This window comes from Castor canadensis, chromosome 1 (assembly GCF_047511655.1).
Source record: "Castor canadensis chromosome 1, mCasCan1.hap1v2, whole genome shotgun sequence".
Lineage (NCBI taxonomy): Eukaryota > Metazoa > Chordata > Mammalia > Rodentia > Castoridae > Castor > Castor canadensis.
Window position 1 is genome coordinate 161,669,633 of NC_133386.1, and position 25,531 is coordinate 161,695,163.

Sequence of the window (25,531 nt, forward strand, 5' to 3'; positions counted from 1 at the left end):
ACCTCAAACTTAGGTATTTTAATAGAAATTACATAGGTAATTTTTATTGCCTCCTATTGATCATTTTAATGAAAATTTTTTATTAATAGGATAACTACTCATTTCTTTATTAATAGTCTTCTTCTAAAGGCTCATATTTGTCTTTCGGTTTTTTATTTCATATACTGTGTTTGTGTTTCCTCAGTTCTGTCACTGATGCTTCTCATTGCATGATTTTCACAAGCCTCTGAGGACTAACAGCTCTGTGCTTATCCTTCTTTTGAAGATGCCTATGTGTTTATCTGTGAAGATTATTTTTATTTACCATAAATTATGTTTTATATTTGTGAAAAAGTTTCTAAAATTGCTGTTTTTGTATGGAAGATGTAAAAATGAGTATCCCAACAATTTAATGTATATCCAGATTATGTGTGATGTATTTTCCATTGATTGGTGAGTGGTTATTTAAAATATGACTTAGTATCTGTCTTCAGAATTTTCTATAAATAGGTATCACTTTTAGCAATTAAAAAAAAATAGTGCTGTTGATGTAGCTCAATAGTAGTGCACTTCCTAGCAATATCAAGGCCCTGGTTTAATCCTCAGGACTGAAGAAAGAAAAGAAAGAAAGAAAGAAAGAAAGAAAGAAAGAAAGAAAGAAAGAAAGAAAGAAAGAAAGAAAGAAAGAAAGAAAGAAAGAAGGAAGGAAGGAAGGAAGGAAGGAAGGAAGGAAGGAAGGAAGGAAGGGAAGGAGGGAGGAAGGAAAGAAGGAAGAAAGGAAGAAAAGAAGGAAGGACCAATGAAGAAAGAAGAATGGATGAAGGAAGGAATAAACTTTACTAACGCCTTTTAGAATGTCCCCAATTTCTCATTTTAAATGCTCCAAAAACAACCAGAAAGTTGAAAGATGCATATAATGAACTCATGAAAGATCTGTCATGTGTTGTCTCAAATTATTAGTGTTTGGCCTCATTTAGGAAAACAAGCTTTCATCAACTCAATTATGAAAATTAAGTACAGAATCTTAAGGGAGTGTGAACCAAAGTCTCATCATTCCACAACAGAGTATGGTAGTCTGTCTACACGTGATGATCCTTCAGCAAAAAGAACACTAAGCTGTATCTTCAGGACTTATGTACTGTGGAGTGCAGCTGTGTTGACAGGAACACAGGAACTGAGCAGAAAGTTACTTGCCGGCTGTGCAGCCCAGCTGTGCTGGGCGACATCTGATCCAAGCCTCTGTGTACAGTGCATTGAGCAGGTCTCACAGAAATCCAGGAAAGGATGAAAATTATTTCAAAAAGGTGGCAGGTATTGGTTTTGCTTGTAAGATGGCAGCAGTCCACGCAAAGTTTCACATGTCAACATTTGCAAAATTTTTCTCCTAATTGGGCAATCACTTGACAATGAATCAGAGTAGTTCAAGCTGAAATTTTCCTGAAATTTAAAATTCAATATTGTATGCAGATTGTGGGAAGTTGCTGAAGGTAACAAAGAATATTATATTTTTAGCATATCAGACCATCAAGTTCTGCCTGGTGTGTCATTCAAAAATTTAAAAAGAAGGGAGCAAGTTTTTATTTTTATAACACATGCAAATATGTCTTTGTTATTAAAATGCACACTGTCACAAAAATTCATGTTTCCTTCTGAAGGAGTTATGAATTCTATGTCGTAGTTAAAATATATGAAAAGAAAAATAAACTGTGTTTAAGGAAAATAACCTATGAAAATATCTAATTTATGATAGCATAAAAGAGAATAGGACATATTATAATATTAAACAGTATATCAGTTACCAGAAATATATTTAAATTTCTGGAGAAAGTTTCCTTTTTGTTGTTGTTGTGGTCTCAAGCACTCTGCTGCTTGAGTCATGCCCTCAGTTCTATTACTTTTTTAGTTTAGTTTAGTAGTTTTGTTTTGTTTTTCAGATTGGATCTCTCACTTTTGCATGTTCCTGCCTCAGATTGTAATCCTCCTATCTCCACCTCCTGACAAATGTGTGCCACCATGCCATCTTGAAAATTTTAATAGTTTTCTTCTGGTCATATGAATTTAAATTCAAATTTTCATTTACTTTATTGCTCCTCAACAGTGAGCACATCAACCACATTCAAGTTTTAGGTTTCCTTCCTTTTCCCTAATTCCTCCCATAAGCCTTCTCCCCTTAGTGTGTGACCCATGTCCAATAAGATTACTGCATTTGTTTTAGGCCTATAATCTGCATATGAGGGAGAACATGCAATTTTTGGCCTTCTTGCCTGGCTTAACTTTGCTTAGTTCCATCCATTTACTTGTAAGTGGCAAAATTTCTTTCTTCTTTGTGGCTGAGTAAAATTTCATTGTGTATAAATACCACATTTTCATGATCCATTCGTTACCTGTGGGGAATCTTGGCTGTTTCCATAGCTTGGCTATTGTAAATAGTGCTCCAATAAACATGGGTGTGCAGATGCTTTTGTTATAACTTGAGTCATATTCCTTCAGGTAGATCCCTAGGAGGGGTATGGCTGGATTATATGGCAGACCTATGTTTAGTTTTTTAAGAAGCCTCCATACTGTTTTCCATAGTGTGGACCAAGAAGTAGTGAAGAGGTCTGGTAGAAATGAACCAACGTGGATTGTAATAAACAAATGCATGGAAGCAATGCTAGGAATCTTTCTGTGTAGTTATCTTTATCCCAAACTAGCAAAAATGCTATGTCTTTCTTATGATCTCTTAAGTTTTCTCTTCAACAAAATCAGAGAAGCAGTCAGAACAGGTTCCGCCTAGTAGTGGGGGTTGAAGGGGTTGGAGGGGTGGAGGGGGAGGTGTCACAAACAATGTCTACACATGAAAGCAAATGTAAAAACGATAAAATAAAAGGAGAAAAAAAGCACTTCATTTAAATATTTCTTGCCTTTCCTCATAAGTTTAAAAATACTTTATGATGGAGTAATAATGTGACCATTTTGTGATTCAGCGGCCATTTTATCCTCAGGCCTTACTTCTTTGCCTTGTTGATTGCTGGCCTTTGCCACCACGACCAGTGACTCCCACGCACACACGAACTTCCTCACACTCCCTCTTCTATAAAAGCCACGTCTAGCCCAGAGTCAGCGCTGTGCCATCTTTCCCTGTCCAGCCTGGCCGTTCATTCCTGCCATTAAACCTTGCTCTTGGACATGAGACTTTTCTCATGAACTTTCTTTGTGAGCGGCGTTTTTCCTAACACTTTAACCTCTTGGAAACTGAGCAAAAATAATAATGCTTGCATTATTATTATTGTAATTTGACTGTTCTAATTATTTCAAAGAGGGAAATGATAGCCTTGCTTAACTGTTGGTTTCTGGGTAACAGGACTATAGTGGAAATTATTTCAGTTAAAACTAGAAAGTTTGCACAGAATGTCAGTGAATATTCTTTCTTAAACAGGACACTCCATATTTGGGACTTTTTTTTTTAATGCTTCAATGATTTTTTTTCTTACAAAACTAAAATATTGTGATATTTTTAAAAATTTTGTATTATTATTCATTTTTTCACATGTGCATACATTGTTTGGGTCATTTTTCCCCCTGTCCCCCATCCCACACGCTCCCCCCATCACTTCCAGGCAGAACCTGTTCTGCCCTTATCTCTAATTTTGTTGAAGAGAAGACATAAGCATAATAAGGAAGACAAAGCATTTTTTTGCTAGTTGAGTTAAGGATAGCTGTACAGAGAGATTCCTAGCATTGCTTTCATGTATAAATGTGTTACAACCCAAGTTGATTCATCTCTAACTGAACTTTACACTGGTTCCTGATCCCCTTCTCATGTTAACCTCTGTCTCTTTAAAGTACAGGAAGCCTCCAGAACACCAAACAGACCATATTGCGGACTCTTAGTCTAGGGTCTTTGGATGAAAACCAGATCAGATCTGTGAATTTGGCTAAAAATAGCATATCCTTATTTCACTAACTTCTAATTGATATTTAGTGTATTCTACTATTACAGATGAAACAAACACCACAGTTGCATTTGTAATACTTGTGATTGTTTCTACAACAGAAATTAAAGGAATTTTCTTATATGTGAAATTATTGCTGCAGTATCCTCCAAATAGGTCAAGAATTTGAAATGATCATAATTAATATTCTGTTGCTAGATCTTATTTAAAATTTTTTAGGAACTGACATGGTGGCATATGCCAGTGACCCCAGATACTCAGTAGGCAGAGACCAGGAGGATTGTGATTTGAGGGCAGCATGAAGGAAAAGGTTAGCAAGATCCCATCTAGGCCAATAAGCTGGGCATAGTGGTTTACATGCATTATCCAGGTTATGTGACGAGGCATATGTAGGAGGAAGGCAGTATAAAGCTGGCTCTGGGTAAAAATGTGAGAACTTGCCCAGCAAATAACCAAAGCCAAAGGACTGGGGACATCATTCAAGTGGTAGAGTGTCTTCATAGCAAGCAAGACCCTGAGTCAAACACCAATACTACCAAAAAATTATTTTGACAACCTCATTTTAATGTATTTGATTTTCAAAGTATTTTATATTTTATTTATTTAAGAATATTTTAAGAAACATCATGTACTTCTTCAAAGTGATCCATATTATTTTATTTTCACATTCCTGGCCCTGCTGTGGAACTTTTCCTTTTCTCTTATATGTAATACAAGTCAACTTGACCTGTCCCATCTACCTTCATAATATTTTTCATGTACAATATACTTATACTTATTTCTACTATTTTCTTAGATCAAGTCACAAAGACCCTATAGTCCACACTGGCATGGAACTTGCTATGCAACCCAGGCTGACCTCAAACTTGTCTTAGTCTCCTGAGTGCTGGGATCACAAACTTGTATCACTGTATCTGGCTCAGTCTACAATTTTACTTACACTACTTCAGTAATCTGCTCCCAAATCTTGCCTACATCCTTGATGCTATGTAAAATCTGTAGTTCTGTATATATATAAACAAAAGATATTCATTAAAGGTCACTGAGCTTGATTAAATTTATAAACTTAGAGTACAATATAGTGGAAATATTCCAGAGGGTATTTTTAAAATTTTATTATCATAAAATAGTTGTACAGAGGGATACATTGTGATATTTACATATGTGCTTAGAATATATCTTAGTTAGATTTACCCCCTCCATCATCCTCTCTATTCCCCTCTCCCCCACTTCTTAGAACAATTTCAATGGATATTACTTCTATTTTCATATATGAATACAAAACACATCCATCATGTTCACCCTCATTTCCCCTTTCCTTATGTCTACACACCCCTCCCACTGGTACACACCCCAGGAAAAGACCTGGTTTTCCCTTCTGCCCTTCATTATTTTAAGTGTACAGTGGTAGTCCAAATGGGTTTCACCTTGGTAGTTCAGGCCTGCATATATCATGCTTTAATCAAATTAACCTTCTCCTCCATTAGTTGCTTATTCTTTATCACCATGGTCCCATAATACTCAAAAACTTACAGTACAGTACGTTATATTGTAAGCCTATATAGCTGTGTTGTTTCAATATTTTTCATTCTCTTTTTCTGTATCCTGAAGAGGGTACTTTTTAAGTAAAACAGACTGAACCTGTTTGTTTATTAACTCATTAAGTCAATGTGCCTGTATGTGTGTGTGTTCAATATCTGCCATATGCCAGATATTAATGAATGTGGTTATAATCAGGCTTAAGAGAAGTTCTTGACTTTCAAGATTCAAATTCAATTGGGAAGGTCAGAAAGTTAGCAGACATATTATAGCATATTAAATGGTATAAATATTAGTATAGGAACATAATGCAGAAAGAACAGCTATCTCAACAAAAAAATAAAACTGAAAGGTGGTCAGAAGTCAATCAGAAGATAAGTGGGAAGAGTGCATGGTTGTGTTTGGAGAGAGGAGACTATTTTAGCCCTAGGGTACAGATAATGTTGGTGAGACCAGATATTCTAGATTAGGCCCAAGTCACTTACATAAACAAAGATATGGTATGACATAAGTAGTGCTAGAAGAAAAAAATTAAGAATCATGCTTATACATTATTGTGATCATGATAGAGAAGTTTTTGAGTGGATATGATATTATCTAAACAAAAGTAAAAAGGTCATCATCCTTAAAGGTAGGACACCCCTTCACTGATAATACATTTCTGGTGTTAATACGCTTATCATTCTCATTTTGACATTAATCATTTCAACTTGAAGTCTAAATAGAACTTTTTATATAGTTATAATAGGTCATTTATATTTGATTATGACTTAAAAAATGAGTGAAGACTTTTGCATCCAACAAAGTTACTAAAATCTCATCAGCTATGCAACTTTTGCATTGTGTATATGAGCAAACCACTTAGTCTCCACACTGGACTATAATTTCTAGCAAGACTAATTTACCAATGGTTACATTTTAGGGTATCTCACAATTCAGACATTCAAAAATTGTAGATTCAAAAGTCAACAGTGAGACATCTAAGAAAACATATGAGAAAATATTAAAAAGTCACAAATGAGAAAATTCATTTAGAAGAGCCAACACTAATCACTAAATTTCAAACCCTCACTCTTGCCATCACAGAATAGGAATATTTATCCTCTTGTAATTTCCTACAGGACATGCATACCAAACAAGCAATCATTTGTCTCTGCATTCTTTTCATGTGATTCATGTGTGAAAGCCTAATATTGTCATAATGTTACCTTTTATAATGTCCTCTAAAGTACTTCAGTCTAAGAAGTTTATGATCTCCAGGCTCCATCTGTTTATGGTAACTTGCAATGTATCACTTGCAATTCATTTCCAGACCATAATCCAAAATTATTCCAGCAACTATAAAAGAAGAAAGCTGTGACTCTGATGTTATTATATAAAAAACCCATACAGACTTTTGTTCCCATGTTCTTAATGAAAATGCTCCAGGAAATGTAACTTAAGTATAATTCTAACCTAACCACTTGCATATGTTTAATCAAATATCAGTGGTTTTCTTTAAAATTAAGGTCCCTGCTAATATAATTTAACCCAGTGTCTTAATTATAATAATATGTAAACTGAAACAAAGACAAAATTTTTTTTAAAAACTCTAAAACTATCCTTTTCATGACTTATTGCTTCTGCTCTTTTTTTTTTTTCCTGTGGTACTGGGGATTGAACTCAGGACCTACACCTTGAGCCACTCTGCTGGCCCTTTTTTGTGATGGTTTTTTTCAAGACAGGGTCTCATGGACTATTTGCCCAGGCTAGCTTCGAACCTTGATCCTCCTGATCTCTGCCTCCTGAGTAGCTAAGATTACAGGGTTGAGCAACCTGCATCCAGCTGCTTCTGCTCTTAACAATAAAGCAAGTTTAAATAAATTTCAAAAAAACATATTTTTACTTTTGGAGCACATTAACCTTTTGCTTTATATACAACTAGAACATAAGGATTTTATTATATAACATACATATAATAAGGAAGTAATAGATTAAACCTGAGGCCAAAGAATCTTCCAGAATTGAAAAACATGTTACATCTTTATTTTTCTATGAAAAAGATTAAGAAAGTTCTTGAAATCTCCACTGCTCACAACATCTAAAAATAAAATAACACAAAATAAGATAAAAACAAAACCAACAGCATCTTCATAATCATGATAAACACTGTGCGTAAGAATTTGTAGAAAATACAACTTTTTTAGCTGGTTAGTGAGAATGAAGCTTGGTTTTAAATTTCTGAAGAAACACTTAACAATAAAAGAAACACAACAATAAATTAAACAATAATTAACAATTAATGGTGGGAAACTGAATGTATACACTACTACATGATATCTAAAAATTTATCTTAATAAAATGTCAATTTATTTTGGTACATCAATAGTGAAATTAGAAAATGACTGAAATAAAGCACTATATTCACAAAATGGAAGAAGATTTGCTAATAGCTAAAATTAAGATGAGAAAAGGTTAGAAAATGGCATAGCTCTCCAGTAAGTTTTATATATACCTGGACAGATATAAAATTGTCACCTGAAACAAAGAAACACAATGTACCTAAAAGGAAGTATATAGAGATGAAGATTCAAGCTCCCTTTAACATTTTGAATTTCTGAAAAAAGAGAGGCATACAATGGTCTGTGTGGCTCTTCTCCCAAAACATAGAAAACACCATTGGAATCTTGAGAAACATGTTAGAATAGATGTGGTCTTCTTTAGCTTTTGTGGTGATTTTGCTTCCTTCTTTAGAGAAATGAATGCATCTGTCCTGGGAAAATTTGGTGATGAATATTGGTGAAAGTCCCTAGAAAAATTATGCAGACATTAAAAATATTCAGGTCACTTTTGGAAAAAAGTCAGGTTTTTAAGACTGCATGCTTTTAGAGAAAATCATGTCTCAGTAATGGGGACTTCAGGGATATAGAGACTGTGACCAGAGGGGCAGATTGGGAACCAGCTCAGAGGCCACTCAAAACTGGAAATGTAATCCTCACATTACTGCCTTTAAGACTAATTTATTCCCTGTTACTGATCCATTTAGGACAAACCTGTTCAGAACTATGAAATATTCCAAGGCCCAGCAATTGAGTCAAGGATTAAATAAAGGTTAATCCTCCAGGTGAAATTATATCTCCAATGGGATAGGTAAGAAATGTTCCTGGTTTGAGCATTTAGATTGCCCACAGTACAGAAATTCAGGAGCCTACAAAAAATAATAGCTACTCTGTCAGGCTTTGCTATTTATGTGGAAAGACTCTTGCAAGACCTGATTCTACCAAATCAAGTCATACTCATAGAGATGAGTTAAGATACCAAGCTAGAAAGAATATCTTCTTTGGTATAAGATTATAAGATTTACTAAGATACAGCAAGGTATTGAATTTGCATTTTATATCCCTTCCATAATTTTAAAAGAGAAACAGGTTTTGTCCTTCATTAACTTAGAGTTCTTTTTTTTTTTTCTTCCAAATGGAAATAGACACTTCTTGGTCTTCAGTTTTCCCACAGGATGCTCTTGTGGGCTTTTGGGTGTCCTTTTTATTGAGACGTGGTCTTGCCCTATAATCCAGGCTGTGCACCAACTCTCCATCCTCTTGCCTTAGTCACCTGAGTGCTTAATTGCTGTGATTACTGATGTGTACCACTATACATAGCTGGTTTTGGTATTCTTAAATGCCCTTTGGATCATTATTGAAGTACAATAAACAAATGAAAATTAATTTCTCCCTGTCTTGAAAAGTGTGCTAGACTTAGAAAAAAATGTATATTTGTTGTTTACTCAAATAAGAACAAATTATATTTTAGAAGCATATTTCTTACATGTTCAACAGCCAGTTTCACAGAGATCTCAGAGGAATTCTCTACTCTGATATGTGCACCTTATATTGAATCATCATTTCTGGAAGGTCTTTTCATATTGCATTATTCCGTACTTGGTTTAGAGTCCATTTATGCATTAATTTTCAGAACTAATCATTCATCTCAAAATAGTTCTATACACCTGAATGTGTCTGTAGCAGATAGTTAAATAAAACTGACCACAAAATATGCACACTTTAATACCAAAATTTTTACAAAAGTAATTGAATTACAAACTTTAAAATATGAATATCATACTTAATGTATGAATGGGCCCAGTCTAACCACATGAGCTCTTAATGGTAGAAAAGCTTCTTTGGGCTACAAGTGGAAGAGGAGGCAGGAGAGATTAGTCAGAATGGAAAGTCAACAATATTTGAAGTATGAGCAAAACCTGAATCACACATTAACTTTTAAGATGAAGGAGGCCTGAGCCAGGGAATGCAGACAACCTCTAGAAACAGAGAATGAGTCCTCTTCAATAATCAGCAAGATAGTGAGGGCTCTAGTCCTACAAAAACAGCAGAGTTCAGTGACAACCTGACTAGGCTTGGAAACATATTCTTTTCAATTTCCTAGTATGAACACAACAGGCCCACATTTTGATTTTGATCTTGTGGACCTTGGAGCAGAAATGTGAGCTAGTAAATATGTAGTGTCAAGCTGTTAGAGCTGTGGTTACTTGGTATGGTAATAATGCAAAACTAATGAGATGTCTATAATCATACATATAATAATTCATGTAATTATTTACTAGGAATTTGAACAATGTCCATTAAAAAATACATGAAGTTTGTTCCAAGTGGACAGAAGGGAAAGTGCTCTGCAGACTCAGATAAATTTCATGGCTAAATCATCCAGTAATCCATATAGCATATAAGTATATAGATTGGGGGGAAAATGCAAGGTAATGAAGTGATTTTTTTGTCATTTCAATTATACAGTGAAGAGACAGCAAAGATAGCAGTGTTTTAGAATTAGGAGAGTACAACATAGAATAAAAATATACTCAAAAATTACTTGGCTTCAGGACAGATGAAAAGGGTAAAAGAGTAATATGCATCAGGTTTTGTTTCTGAGTAACAATGGTAATGGCAATGATATATTAATATTAATACAGAAATGGACTGATGAAGACAAGACATCTTCAGGTTTGGGTATGCTGAACTTGGGTCAACATACATGTAAGCAGGGCAGCCCTAGAATCAGGAGTGAGCATGGATTTGGAGGTCAGTAAGATAGAAGTCATTGTTATTTAGGACATGAGTGAAATTATGTGAATTTTGATAAGGACATTACTCAAGAATGGTTTCTCAGTGGAAGAAAATGGTTAGCATAAATGGGAGAAAACAAGTTAAATTAACAAGACCTGAGTGAACCTCAAAGAAAAAGTTAATGCATCTTGATATCATTTAAAAGTATGATTTTATTATTCTCATGTTCAGTCATTTTGGATTTGTTTCTTACATTTACATGAAATAATTATAGTAACATATAACCTGATATTAAATATGTAAAATATGTCAACTGTTTTCAGTTAACGCTTTTCACCAGAAATTCAATGTGAGGAACATATAAGTTTTAAATTTTCTTAGATGTATATTTAACAGTATAAAAAGTTATAGGTATTATTGATTTAATATATATTTTACTTAACCCAGTGTCTTTAAAATAGTAAATACTAACACTTCAATAATTAATTAATGCAAAAATATTTTAATATGATGTTTTCTCTTTCTTTGCTCAATAAGTCTTTGAGATTAAATTACACTTAGAAGGCATCTCATTTCAGACCACATGTATTCAACTGTGTTACTGTATGGGACAATAAAGGGTTAGAGTATTTGTTTCCCATATACTTTATTTAAGAAGAGAGTGAAGGTAGGCAAATATGGTGGATTTATTTAATATTCATATATGAAAATAGAACAATGAAACCAGATGAAATTGTTCTAAGAAGGAGGAAGGCAAGTAAGGGAAAATAATGGAGGGGGTAAATCTAGTCTATATTGTAAGCACATATATAAATGTCACAATGTATCCTCTCTATACAACTATTATATGCAAATAATATTTTAAAAAAAGGACCATCAGAATACTGTACCTATCATTATCTGTAAACATTGCATTTTAAAATTTTAAGAAACTTTAAAGTGACAGAGGCCAATAGGAGAAGGGGACCAGGAACTAGAGAAAAGGTGAGTTTGAGAAGAATTAATTTAGAATGTAACATATATGTACATGCAAGCAATGAGATGAATCTCCCTGTATAGCTATCCTTATCTCAAATAGCAAAAACCCTTGGTCCTTATTATTATTATTTATGCTCTCTCTTCAACAAAATTAGAGATAAGAGCAAAACAGTTTCTGCTTGGAAGTGAGGGAGTGGGGGAGAGAGGAGAAAGTGGGGGGAAGCCAAGGGGGAATAGGGGAAAGGGGGAGAAATGACCCAAACATTGTATACACATATGCACATATGAATAAAAGATATAAAAAAGTGAAAAGGCATCATGATTAACTATGTGATTTCATATTAGAATGTTTAACCTCTTAAAAGGAAGACATTTTTTTCTCTTTCTTTATTCCAGACCCTAATCAAGTTATTCTATGGCTTCAGACCTTTGAGATTTAGACTACTCATATTTTATTCTATAAATACAATTCTCCCTGTTAGGGTCCAAGGTTGACCACCCCTCAGAGGAACAAAAGGCACTCATGATAATGTAAGCCACAAAGCAAGGTTTATTTCCAGCCAGCTGGGGTCTGGGTATCTGCCCGATGCAGTGGGTTTCAACAAGGACCCTGAATGCAAGTTCAGGCTGCTTTTATATTTTTTAAACATTAGTCATGGTCACACAGCAATTTTTATGGCCCCTGGGGTCACATATTTTTGATATCACCCACATCCTGGTGGTGGGGCAAGATTACTTGAAGATTACTTATCAGGAACTTGATAAACATCAGGTGTCTTAACTCATTGACTCACGTACCATTTAGCAAGATTAACCAGAAACAGTCCCTGTTCCCAGAAACCGTCCCACCTCCCTTTGTTCTAGTAAGTGGTGGCTTGGGTCATGTTAGCCATGGCCAGTTGAGTGGGCTGCAAGCCTTGAAGGTATCCTAACATTCCCCCCTTTAGTTGTTCATAATGAGGAATCATGCTCATCTAGGCGATGAGCGTAAACATCATCAGGGCTAGGTAACTGTTCATATTGCTGTCTCAGGACCATTTGTTGGACTGTACTAATTTGATCTTTCACGAAGGTCACTAGCTTATTCAGAATACAAGGACCAAAGGTTAAGATAAGCAGTAGTATGACCAGAGGGCCCACCAGGGTAGAGAACAAGGTAGTGAACCAGGAGGATCTATTGAACCAAGCTTTGAACCAATTTTCTTGGGCTTCTCTTTCCCATTTCCTTTTTGCCAGTCCTTCCCTCACTTTAGCCATAGAATCCCTAACTACCCCTGAATGGTCAGCATAAAAACAACATTCCTCCCCTAGGGCTGCACATAGTCCCCCCTGCTGGAGGAACAATAAGTCTAGGCCCCGTTGGTGAGTATCCAGGTTTGCTTATAGGGCTGGCAAGGGTTGGTTTCTGTGAGGCTCCTGCTCTGGGCATTGAGCAAGATCAGAGCGACCAGCCAACCCATCCATGGCTGCTCTTGAAGACTCTGCATGTTCCCGGGGTCGCAAAAGCTTCAGCTTCAATGGGTTATCTGGATGCCACCATGCAATCCACTCTCTAGCCTCTTCCTGTTCTTGCTCATTGGCTTGACGCATGTGGGAGTGATGGACCCAAGGCCCGACACCATCAACCTTAAGAGCAGTAGGGGTAACCAGAATAACCATGTAAGGGCCCTTCCATCTTTCTTCCAGAGTGCGGGCTCTGTGCCTCTTTACCCATACCCAATCCCCTGGGACAATGCCATGTTCCAGGTTCGATGTGTCCTTTGTCTCATACAAGGCACGCACTATGGGCCAGATTTCGCGTTGGACCTCCTGTAGGGCTTTTAAGCTGGCCAAGTAATTTGGGGCCATACTGGGGTCTTGGTCCTATATGATTCGGACAACAATGGGGGGCAGAGCCCTGTATAGAATTTCAAAAGGTGTCAATCCATGTACATATGGTGAGTTTTGAATCCAGAAGATGGCATAGGGTAGGAGGGCCACCCAGTCTCTGCCAGTCTCAATGGCTAATTTAGATAAGGTCTCCTTCAAGGTCCGATTCATTCTTTCTACCTGCCTTGAGCTCTGGGGGTTATATTCACAATGCAGTTTCCAATTAGTCCCCACTGCCCGGGCCAGCCTTTGTAGGAAGTTACTGATGAAAGCCGGACTGTTAACAGAGCCTAGAGTTTTGAGAATGCCATATCTGAGTATGATTTTCTCCAGCAAAACCTTAGCTACAACCTGGGCAGTCTCTTGTTTTGTAGGAAAGGCCTCCACCCAGCCTGAGAAGGTGTCTATCAGAACCAACAAATACTTATATTCATACCTTCCCGGCTTCACTTCAGTAAAATTCACTTCCCAGCTCCGTCCTGGCGCCCTCCCCTGTACCCGTGTACCTGTATGTAGGAGTCCCTTTTTGCTGGGTTTCATACCCTGGCACCCGGCACATTGGTCCACAATCTTTTGAATCTAGGCTGTTTGGTGAGGGAACCGGAGGTGGGCCAACTCGACGAGGGCGAGTAGTTTCTTCTTGCCTAAATGGTTGGCTCGATGTAAATTGGAGAGGAGAAACAGTCCTAACTTTTCAGGAAGAATCAGCTGCCCTTCGATATCATGATACCAGCCTTGCTGATTGGGATCTGGGCATCTGTGATCTTGGATCCACTGTTTGTCTTCTGGGATGTACTCAGGCCGTGGTGGCAAGTGTGGAAGCTCGGGCACGGGTAAGGTCAGTGCTAGGGTCGTGGAGGCCAAAGCAGCATTTCGGGCTGCTTCATCCGCACACTGGTTCCCTGTAGCTTCCAGAGTCTGGGCAGATTGGTGACCAGGAACATGTACTACCGCAACAGCTTGGGGCTTCTGCACCGCAGTCAATAGTCTGGATCTCTGGGAGGTTATGTAGCTCCTTTCCATCTGCTGTAAAGAAACCCCTTTCCCGGTAGATGGCGCCATGTACATGGACGGTGCTGAAAGCGTAACAGCAGCTCACTGTTGGGTAGGACTGAGTCCTGGAGATCGGGGCACACTTGGGTGGTTTCAGCTATAATCTCCTGACAGTCATGTAGAGAGGCTTCCAGGTCCAGATTTGGCAGCAAGGTGGCCGGGTTCAGAGAGACTGGTTCAAAGAGGATGCGGGGAGCATCCAGCAAGAGCCCTTGGTAGTGAGTCAGTAGGGCGTTGGTCATTCATCTACCTGGAGGGTGCTTTAGGACCCCCTCTACTGCATGGGGGGTTACCACCTTCAGATGTTGCCCAAAAGTGAGCTTATCTGCATCCTTTACCATTAGGGCAACTGCCGCTATGATCTGCAGTCATGGGGGCCAGCCCACTGCAACTGGGTCTAACCTTTTAGATAGATAAGCAACTGGATGCTTCCAGGGCCCTAGATGCTGCATTAGTACCCCTTTCGCTATCCCCCTCCTTTCATCTACAAAGAGGGTGAAGGGCTTTAGAGGGTCTGGCAGTGCCAGGGCCGGGGATCATGAGCTCCTCAAAGGCCTTTTGTTGATCTGGCCCCCAGGCCCAAGGGGCCTTGTCCTTAGTTGCCTCGTATAAGGGTTTTGCCAGTTCAGTATACCCAAATATCCACAGCTGGCAGTAGCCCACCATCCCCAGGATCTCGTGGACTTCTTGAGCCTAGGTGGGGATGGGGAGTCTGAGAATAGCTTCTTTCATAGCATTCGTTAACCATCTGGTTCCCTCTTTTAGTTCATACCCCAGGTAGGTGACTATTTGTCTACAAATTTGAGCCTTCTTTGCACTGGCCTGATAGCCCAACTTCCCCAGCTCCTGGAGGAGGTCTCCAGTGGCTTGCCAGCACTCAGCTTCAAATGCAGCTGCCAGAAGCAAGTCATCTACATACTGCAAAAGTGTGACAGAACTGTGGCTCCGACGATATGAATCCAGATCCTGATTAAAAGACTCATTGAACAGAGTAGGGGAGTTTTTGAAACCTTGTGGAAGTCTAGTCCATGTTATCTGACCAGGGGTTCCCATATTTTCATCATGCCATTCGAAGGCAAAAATGTGTTGACTATTGGGTGCCAGGGCTATGCTAAAAAAAGCATCTTTCAAGTCCAAAGTGGTATACCAAACATGGGAGGGGGGCAGGGCACTCAGGAATGACCAGAAGGAATGGGTCACCTGATGTTGGCCCAAATCCACCTGATGCTTGCTAGTTCATTGATATGCCTTGGACCCAGTGTCTCCCTGCACACTAATTTTCTGAGACAGTGGCTCAGTAGGTTTATTGAGGACTGAATATTGTGCCCCTATATCCACCATGCTTTCCCCCTGTGTTATTGCCTTTACCTTAGCCAAATTGGTAGGGCAGCAAGCTGCCGCCCAGAGGCCTGCCATAAGAGTCTGGCGGTAGACCCAGAGACACTCCCTACCTTCTGCGTCCCCATAGTCCCAGTCAGGTCTGTTCAAAGGAAAACGATCATTAATCAGGTTCAGCAGGGTGATCGGTCGTCCGTTGTCGCCGGGGACATTCTTTCTAGCTTCAGTGAGAATTCACTCCCATTCCTCAGTGGTGAATAGAGTCTTAAGGAGCTGCTGACAGTCATCCCATGTGGGACTGTGAGTATGCAAAATGGACTCGAACAGATCAATCAGGCCTCTAGGGTCCTCAGAAAAAGGAGGATTCTGGGCTTTCCAGTTGTACAGGTCACTACTTGAAAAAGGCCAATACTGATAGGTGCATCCCCCATCGGGACCAGCACCACCCAGGGCCCGCACCAGGAGGATGGGGGCCCCGGTGGAAGTGAAGGAGGGCTCCTCCTCTGGGGTTTCCTCTCACTGCCTACGGGGCCTGAGTCCCCTCACCGGTCTGCAGACCAGGGGTGCAGACAGGGAGGCTGATGAGTGGGGAGGCTCAGGGAGCCAGCTGCCTCTGGCTGGAGTGGCGCAGCAACAGCATATGGTGGGGGATTTACTTCAAAATCTAAGTCTATCAAGGATGGATGGAGAATCAGTTCTTCTTGTAGAATAGGCCTTTTAGGGGAAGTAATGGGAATGGGGGTGTTCCCCAACATAGCCAGTATCATAGGCCAGTCTGCAGATGACTCATGGATAAATGGCTGCAGCCAGGAAGGAGGGTCCTCTACCAAAGTCTGCCACATAAAGATATAGGGATATTGATCAGGGTGGCCGTGAAGACCAGGTCTATTAATGCCATCTCAGACCTTCTTAATCGTGTCCAAGGAGAAGGTACCTTGAGGAGGCCAGCCTACATTGAAGGTTGGTCATTCCACTGAACAAAGGGTGTTAAACTTACCTTTCTTAATTTCCACACCATAACTGTGTCCCTTAGCACAGATTTCTAAAAAATGACTCAGAAAGAGGGTCTTAGGAGTTACCTGAGCCTGTCCCATGATGATTGTGAGAGAGGGACAGAGGAGACAACAAAGAACAAGGGAGACAATTCCAGCAGACAAACAAATTCGCACAGGACTCTCTAACATGCACAAGTATCGGCCAGTACATTTTTCCTTTAACTTCTCAAGTTTATTACCTATCTATATCCTTTCCAGTTGTTTACTTTGTAACTTGTATTTTAAAATTAACTTTTAGAAGAATTCTAAATTTATTGTAGGGGCTGGAGCAACTAACTAGTAGCCTTTGTTGTTTTAAGGAATTTATGATAGGCATAAGGCCTCATCATCCATCAGGCTTGAGGGGATATTGTTTGGGTGTGGAAGCTGTGAGGGATTTTTGAGTTTTATTTGAATAGGGAGGGCCGTCCTGGCTCACCCTACACTCATCTCATCAGTCCACACTGTGGAATCTTCTTTGTTCCTGAAGGAGGGGGCAGCAGAGATAGCTGCCTGGGGGGAGGAGAATTTGAGCTTTCAATTGGGATAAAACCCAATCCCAGCAGGGGCACTGGAGTTTCAGGTACTATGGGGAAAGAGCAGAATCTTACTGTTGGAACATTTAGGGAGTTTATCTTTATTTTCAAGTGAAAGTTACTTTTCAGAAAATTATCTTAATTACTTCAAGTGAATTTTTTATTCAATTTATTTTTTTGTTTAATAGAACATCAATCTGTTCTTCTAATGAAGGAACTTAATCTTTCAAAGTTATATTGTCTGATTTATTTAAATTCTAACTAATATGCCAATTTTTTATGGATTTATTTTTTGTCATTGGGTTTTCTTAGTTCTGTAATCCTCATTTTCTTTGTTACTTTTTTTTGTATGTGTGAGCTATGGTCATACAAAATTATATTTTAACAATAAGTTTCCTATAGTAATTTTTTTGTATTTGATTTTATATTTTTCTTGGAAATTTTAATACTTTTTTTTAGTATTTGTCATCTGACTTCTTGTGTAAACTGTTTTTTTCAGTTCTCATTATTTTCTTCAATGTCCTGCCAAGGTGGTAAGTTTTTAAAAACAGATTTAATGTAATCTGTTTCTTTCCTATATTGTATGAGAATTCCTCTTCCATTACAGTATCACTTTGCAATCACCTGACAGTAGCTGCAATCACAAAACATCATAAAACAGAGATAAAATAGCTAAGAATATTATTTTATGTTTAATTATTATTCCAATATGTATTGCCTAAAGCTAAAAGATGAACTTTTACAATTATTTTTGAAAATAATCATATGGCCCATGCCAAATTATATTGTATCCAAACAAAATACAATGAACACAAAATAATTCGTGTTGCTTTCAACCTAAATTCAATTGCTCTGTCATCAGAATAATTATGCAAAGAAAATTTAATCTGACACTATAAATGCACATATATAATGAAGAGACATACTTTTTCCAAAGAAATGTTGGAGTCCATAATTCTGATATTGCTACTAGTAGAATTAATGAAGCCACTATAAAAATCCAATTGGTATAACTTAGATAAAGAAACAAGGAATGTAAATTTCTTATTTCTTCAGAAATATATTTATTAAGCACCTACTCTGAGAACATCATTTCCAAGATTCAGAATATATAGCAGAAAGTTAAACACACAGAAACACTCCAGGACAGGAGGTTAGACTCTATAAAAATGAGGCAATACAAAGAATGGAGAGATACAAGTTACTGGATGGGAGGAATTTTTTTTTCTAAGAAACCTAAATGAATTGAATGGTGCATTTAATATTTGAAATACTTTGGAGAATGCTATTGTGTAGAGTAGTCCAGGTTTTTAATTGAGAGTTTTTGGTGTTACCTCTGTGTATAATGTGTATATTGATGAAATAGAGCAGCAGCAGAAAAATACAGGAGTATCTGCTCATATTAAAACTTTATTTCATTAAGACAGGAATGGAATATTACATAATATTGGTTAAATTAGCAAATGCCAGCATTAAGAAAGAAAGCATGTTAAATAATTACATATAAATATGAATTCATTATGTTTTGAAGTTACTGACATTCCCATTTTATTTCTAATGGAACAAAGTTAATTGAAAAATGTCCTGTATTTTTTTTTCTATTAAAGCTCATTGACTTTCCTGTGGCAATGTGCTAGCCAAAATTTACCTAATGAGATAAGAAATCACTTTTTTCATGAAAAAGAGAATACATTATTGCAATACTTATCTAATACATCATGATCACACCAACTTGCATACTTTGCTATTTTCCTCAAGCTAAATAAACTTAATTTGATGATTCAGTGTTGTAAAGGTAGCACTTTGCTGAAAATTCAGAATTCAACAAGAAAAATTCAAACAAAGTTTTATGAGTTCACTTGAAAAGCTGAACTTTTACATCTTGAGGTAAATTAATTTAAAAGATGAATAATACAGTTTTGAGATTTTGAAAGGATATTTTTAGCATGTAGAAATGCTATATGACACATTTGAAAGGATGTTCACAACCTGAAAAATTAAACTTTTTGAGAACTTACTGATAAACTCCCTCTAAATGAAAATTTCGCTTTTTCATGAAAAGTCAGCAATTTATATGTCAACTTTGAATAAAAGGTGATATTTTACTTTAATTTTCAAACTTCTGGTCCATCCAAACTGAGCATTGGAAGTTTAGAATCATGGTTTATAATTTATACTGATTGCTGATTTGGGTATATTTTATTATTTTTTTTTATTATTGTTGTGCTGGGTGGAGGTACATTGGAGTATTTGCAAAGTTTCTTAAATGTATCAAATATATCATACTTAAATTCACCCCCTCCAACTGCTCTCTTTCGTCCCCCTTTCCCCAATTCTGGAACAGTTTCAACAGGTATCATTTTTGCATTTACTTTATGTGTATACATTATTAGCACCACTTCCCTCCTCTGTACACCTCCCTACCTCCCCCATCTCCCCCACATACTGGAAGAAATTGCTCCACTCTCTGCTGTCTGATTTTGTAGGAAAAAAAAAAAAGATAATAAGGAAAACCCAGCTTTCTTGCTAGTTTTGAGATAAAGATACCTATCCAGGGAAATTCCTGTGTTGTTTCCAGGCATATATGTATTGAAACCCAAATGGTTCAACTCTACCAGACCTTTTCACTCCTCCCTATTCCCCTTCCCATAGTAGCAATGGCCAGATTCAGATTACTATATCATTCCCATACAATGAACAAATAAGCCACATTCAGGTTTTTGGTTTCCTTCCCTTGCCCTATCCTTCCTGTGTGTGGTCTCACTATAAGATGACCCACGTCCCATAATATTGCTGCATTTGTTTTAGATCTATAATCCCCACATGAGGTAGAACCCTTCTGAGCCTAACTAACTTTGCTTAAGATGATGTTCTCCAGTTCTAATCACTTGCCTACAAATGACAATATTTGATTCTTTGTGGCTGAGTAAAATTCCATTGTGTATAAACACCACATTTTCTTAATCCATTCATCAGTAGGGGGATCTTAGCTGTTTTCATAGCTTAGCTATTGTGAATCACGCTGCAATAAGCATGGGTGTGTAGGTGCTTTGTAGTAACCTGAGTCACATTTCCTTAGGTATATCCCTAGGAGTGATATTGCTGGATCATATGACAGATCTATGTTTAGTTTTTTAAGAAGCTGCCATATTGTTTTCCAAAGTGGTTGTACTAGCTTACATTCCCACCAGCAGTGTGTAAGTGTTCCTTTTTCACCACATCCTTGCCAACATTTTTTGTTGGTGGTGTTCTTGATGTTAGTTCTCCTTTTTGGATGTGTCCTTGTCTGGTTTTGGGGTGAGTGTAATACTGGCTTCATAAAATGAGTTTGGCAGTGTTCCTTCCTTTTCTAGTTCATGGAAAAGTTTAAGGATTGTTGGTATTAGTTTTTCTTTAAAGGCAGAATTCAGCAGAGAATCTGTCAGGCCCTGGATTTTTCTTTTTTGGGAGACTATTAGTGCTTCAATTTTACTGAATATTATAGATGTGTTTAAGTGATTAATGTTGTCTTGGGATAGTTTTGGATGGTCTTAAGTGTCTAGAAATTAGCCCATTTCTTCTAAATTTTCCAATTTATTTGAATATAGGTTCTCAAAGTAGTCCCTGATGATTTCCTAGATTTCCTTGGTGTTTGTTTTTAGTCAGATTTGCCAGAGGCTTGTCAATATTGTTTATTTTTTTTTCAAGAACATTCTTTTTGTTTTGTTGATTCTTTGAGGGTTTTTTTTTTTTTTTTTTTTGGTCTGTATTTCATTGATGTCAGCCCTTATTCTTATTATTTCTCTCTTTCTGCTTATTTTGGTTTTACATTGTTCTTGTTTTTCTAGGAGTTTGAGATGTAGCATTAAGTCATTTATTTGAGATATTTCTGTGTTTTTAATATATGCACTCATGGCTATAAACTTTCCTTTTTAATATATGCACTCATGGCTATAAACTTTCCTTTTAGGCTTGCTTTTGCTGTTTCCCATAGGTTCTGACAGATTGTGTTTTCATTATCATGAATTTCCAGGAACTTTTTGATTTCCTCCCTTATTTCTTCTATGACCTACTGATCCTTGAGAAATGTATTGTTCAGCCTCCAATTGTTTGTATATTTTCTGTTGCTGCTTTTGTTGTTGAGTTCTACTTTTACTGCTTTGTGATCAGATAATATACAGGGGGTTATTTCAGTTTTCTTATATTTGTTGAGACTTGCTTTGTGCCCTCAGATATGGTCTATTTTGATGAAAGTTCCATGGATTGCTGAGAAGAATGTAAGTTTGCTGTTGCAGGGTGAAATATCTTATAGACAAAAGTTAGATCCATTTGATCTATGATATCATTTAGTTCTAGGATTTCTTTGTTGATTTTTTGTTTGGATGACCTATCTATTGGTGGTGATAGAGGTGTATTGAAATCTCCCACTGCCAATATGTTGGAGTCTGCATGTGATTTTTAAGTTCTTTAGTGTTTGTTTAATTAAGTTGGGTTCACTGACATTGAATGCATTTAAGTTGATAATAGTTTTTTCCTATGTTGGTTCCTTCTGTCCACAGGGCAAGCTGCAGTTGGGACCTGTGGTAGCTCACTACCAGACTGTGCAAGGTGGTCTGATCTGTTGTTCTTTTCAGAAGGCAGCAGCTTTGTTGCCCTACTGGCTGGTCAGCTCTTCCCCCAGAAAGGTGAGGCATTTCAGTTTTGTACACCACCCTCAGTCCCAAGAAATTAGCTCAGTGATCTGCCACACCCCCACTTTGGGAGGTTGGGTTGTTGCTCCACCCCCACTCTCAGTACTTGTTCCTTGCCGTGCTTTCCCTTGCTGAGAGTACAGCTCTTCACCCCACTCCTGTTCTCAGAGTTTGGTTCAGTGTTCCACCCCATCCCCACTGTCATTGGTAGATTACAATTCAATATTTATTTTTTCAGTTTTGTTTAGAGGGGGCTTCAGTCTGTTCAGGAGCTGTGATAAATTATGTTCCCAGGGAGTAGGTGGGGGAGTCTCTTGTGGTGGGTGGCTCTTATCTGTTGGGTCTGCAGATCAACAAAGAAAGCTTTGAAACCTGCCTGTAGGGAGAAATGACATGCTGCTTTTCTCAAAGCAGACACTGGGACTGGGTTCAGCACAGTGTGGCATAGTAGGCTTTCCACAGGTTAGTGTTCCAGTTTGTCACAAGGTTCAGTTCTGTTTGATGCTCCATCTTCTGCCAAGTGTAGGTTCCACATCTCAAAGTGGTTTCTGAAATAATGGAGTTCAGGAATTCTGATTCTTACCTATCCACCATCTTGGATCTCCTTGGGAATATTTCAATTCTTCATTTTACAGGGACAGTATGATTCACAGTGGCAAGAAGTCAAGATTTTTTGATAATACTTACTCAAAGCACAAAAATTAATAGGTTAAAAGTACAAATATTATCTAGAAAAAACATTTCAAAACTCTAAAATAAAAATGATTTTAAATTAAATTACATCTTTATAATATGTAAAATTAACATTTTATGAGATATGTAATATTATATAAATGTGCTATTATTTGGTTAAATATTGGGGCTTCACATATGATTTTATGTGTGATAAGTTATTCTTCAGCTAGCAAAAATTTGTAATTATTTTTATGGGAAACATGTAAATATTAAAGGGTTTTGCAAGTTACCATATTTGAATTTGGATAGTTTCTCAAGGTTGGACAGTGAAATGTCTGCAAAAGTGGGTGTGATGGGACACACAGAGAATGGTCAGGAATCTACTATAAAATTATGAAGCATAAGTAATGAGAATTTAAATTATGAGGGCAGCAACAGAGATTGAGAGTAAGGAAAGACCTAAAATAGATTCAGAATCATTTTTTTCAATGAAATTGAGATGTTTGATTAATTGAAAATGAGAAACATTTTGTGTTCTATAATGATGAGACATCATTACTTCCAAAGTGAATAATATGAACAGTTATTGGGAAAACTGGGACAAGGAAAGCCTTCTTCCTGTTAAACTGAGCAGTGCAGACATGGGTCTTATGGGAGTGGTACAACAGTAATGTGAATATTCTCACTGACCTCAAGATAAATTGTGCTCTTTCCTAAAATCATTTTTCCACCTTACAATAAATATACAAAAGTCTATTCAATCATCTCCTGGAACTAAGAATATGAACGTACTAATCAATAACAAGCTGTCTAGTGGTCCTGAACGTTAGTACTTATTATAAGGTAAAAGAACCAGAATAGGGGCATTATTCTAATTTTATCATTTCTTACTAATTAATGACTCACATTATTAGAAGATATACTTCTGACTCTGAATATTCACTACATCATTTTGGTTACTACCTTTTCTTGAATAACTCCAGTTTGGGGGAAATTTCTGTTATGTATGATGACACAATTTAATTTGCAATAATTCTGAAATTTACAGTGCTCCTTTTGATTCAAACAGACATTTTCTTCCCTGTAATAAAAAGATGATATTGGCTAGCATGGAATGTCTATAGTTTCAGCACTTGGGAAGTTGAGGCAGAAGAATTCTGTGTTTGAGTCAGCTTGGGAAGCATAGTGAAACCCTGTTTCAAAAGAAAACATAAACAGAACACAGCACAACAACAACAGCAACAACAAAATGTGATTGTCCTACTGGTCATACTGCCTTAGGAAGTCACCAGACTCTCTCTACCAGAACAGCTACAAGTCATCTTTTTTTGGGCCAATATGAAAATCACATGGGAATAACTGAAGTGAACAGCTAATGCAGTATCATTATTTCTAAACACTACATTCAAGCAGTGGTAAAATATGGACATTAACAGTCATATCAGACTTTAAGTTAGCCAAGTAACAAGCACATGCTAACTCAGAAAGGAAGAGAAATGGCATTTGGGCTAGATTATGTCAACACATAAATGTCATGAATGTTATTTACTGGTACTTATTAAGCAACAGTATGCACAAAAGCACAGATTTGGAAATTTCCTAGTTTATCTGTGACACATCCTCCCACCCAAACACACACACTGATATTCCCTGAATATTTTTCCTAATTATTCCAAGCATGAACTGAGAAAGTCACTCAATTCCACAAAAAGAAAAAAAAATTGATTTTGTTTTCTAGAAAAGCGTCATTTAACGTAAAACACCTGCATGTATTCAATATCCACAAGTAGAAAACACTGCATTAATATATTGAGTACACTCAAGAATTTTATTACTTTATGTTGAATTTCTTTGTGTTCTAACTTATTTCTCAATAGTATTTTATAGATGCCATTGCTCTTGTTTTTCAAATAATAGAAACCCAGCCCAGGAAAGCCAAACCATCTGCTGGCAGTGGGAAAGTCAACTAGTGGTAGAACTGGGATTAGAATTTCTTCTAACTTGAATGTCCAAGCCCTCAATCTCATTAATTTGCATACTGTGTTGTGACGCTAAATTCATATTTCCCATCAAACCAATTTTCTCTGCAGGTGAAAGTTTACATCAGTTTAATGGAACTTATTTTTCTCCACACAAAAGGTACGCCTGCAAGAAAAAGTACTAAATTATCCAGTGTTTAAAAAAATAGTTTTTCTCTTCAATAAAAGAATCATTTTTGGGGTTACAGTGGGTTTCCCTTATATTTTGTTGGACCAAATACTGCACAGCTATATGGTCAGTCTTAGTTTTCCCTGGACTTTGAATACCTTTGATTAGCACCAATTTCTTGCTAATAGTAATTGATTTTAAGGTTTCTATTTTTAACTTAGATTTTGCTCTATTCTATTGTTTCTTTGTGAGACAAAATAGAAAGCAGGTCTTTCTCTTGAATATCCTTTCAAACATGAACTTAGTTGCTATTATCTGGTCAAAGAAAATACAATCCAATTGCTGATAGTTTAATTGTTCCTTAATGTTCATAAAATTGTCTCTTGTGATATCTGATTAAAGTTCTCATGATCTTAGAGGTGAAAGAGAAACAGCATTTAATGTAACCAAGTCCCAAGTTCAATTCTGACCTTAAAATGTTCATTATGTTTATATGACCTTGAGAAAATATTTAAACCTACAATACTTATAGTTTATCTTCTGGAAATAGCATATCTTTACATCATGACGACGAACACAATGGTACATGAGCAATGGCTAGTATTTTCTTTCATATAGCTTATTTTTACCAGAACTAAGGGGTGTGATTTCCCTCTGGAATAAAAACTTTAGATGCTGTCAAAGCAATTCCTAAACAACAGTAAAACAAGTCTCCAAAAC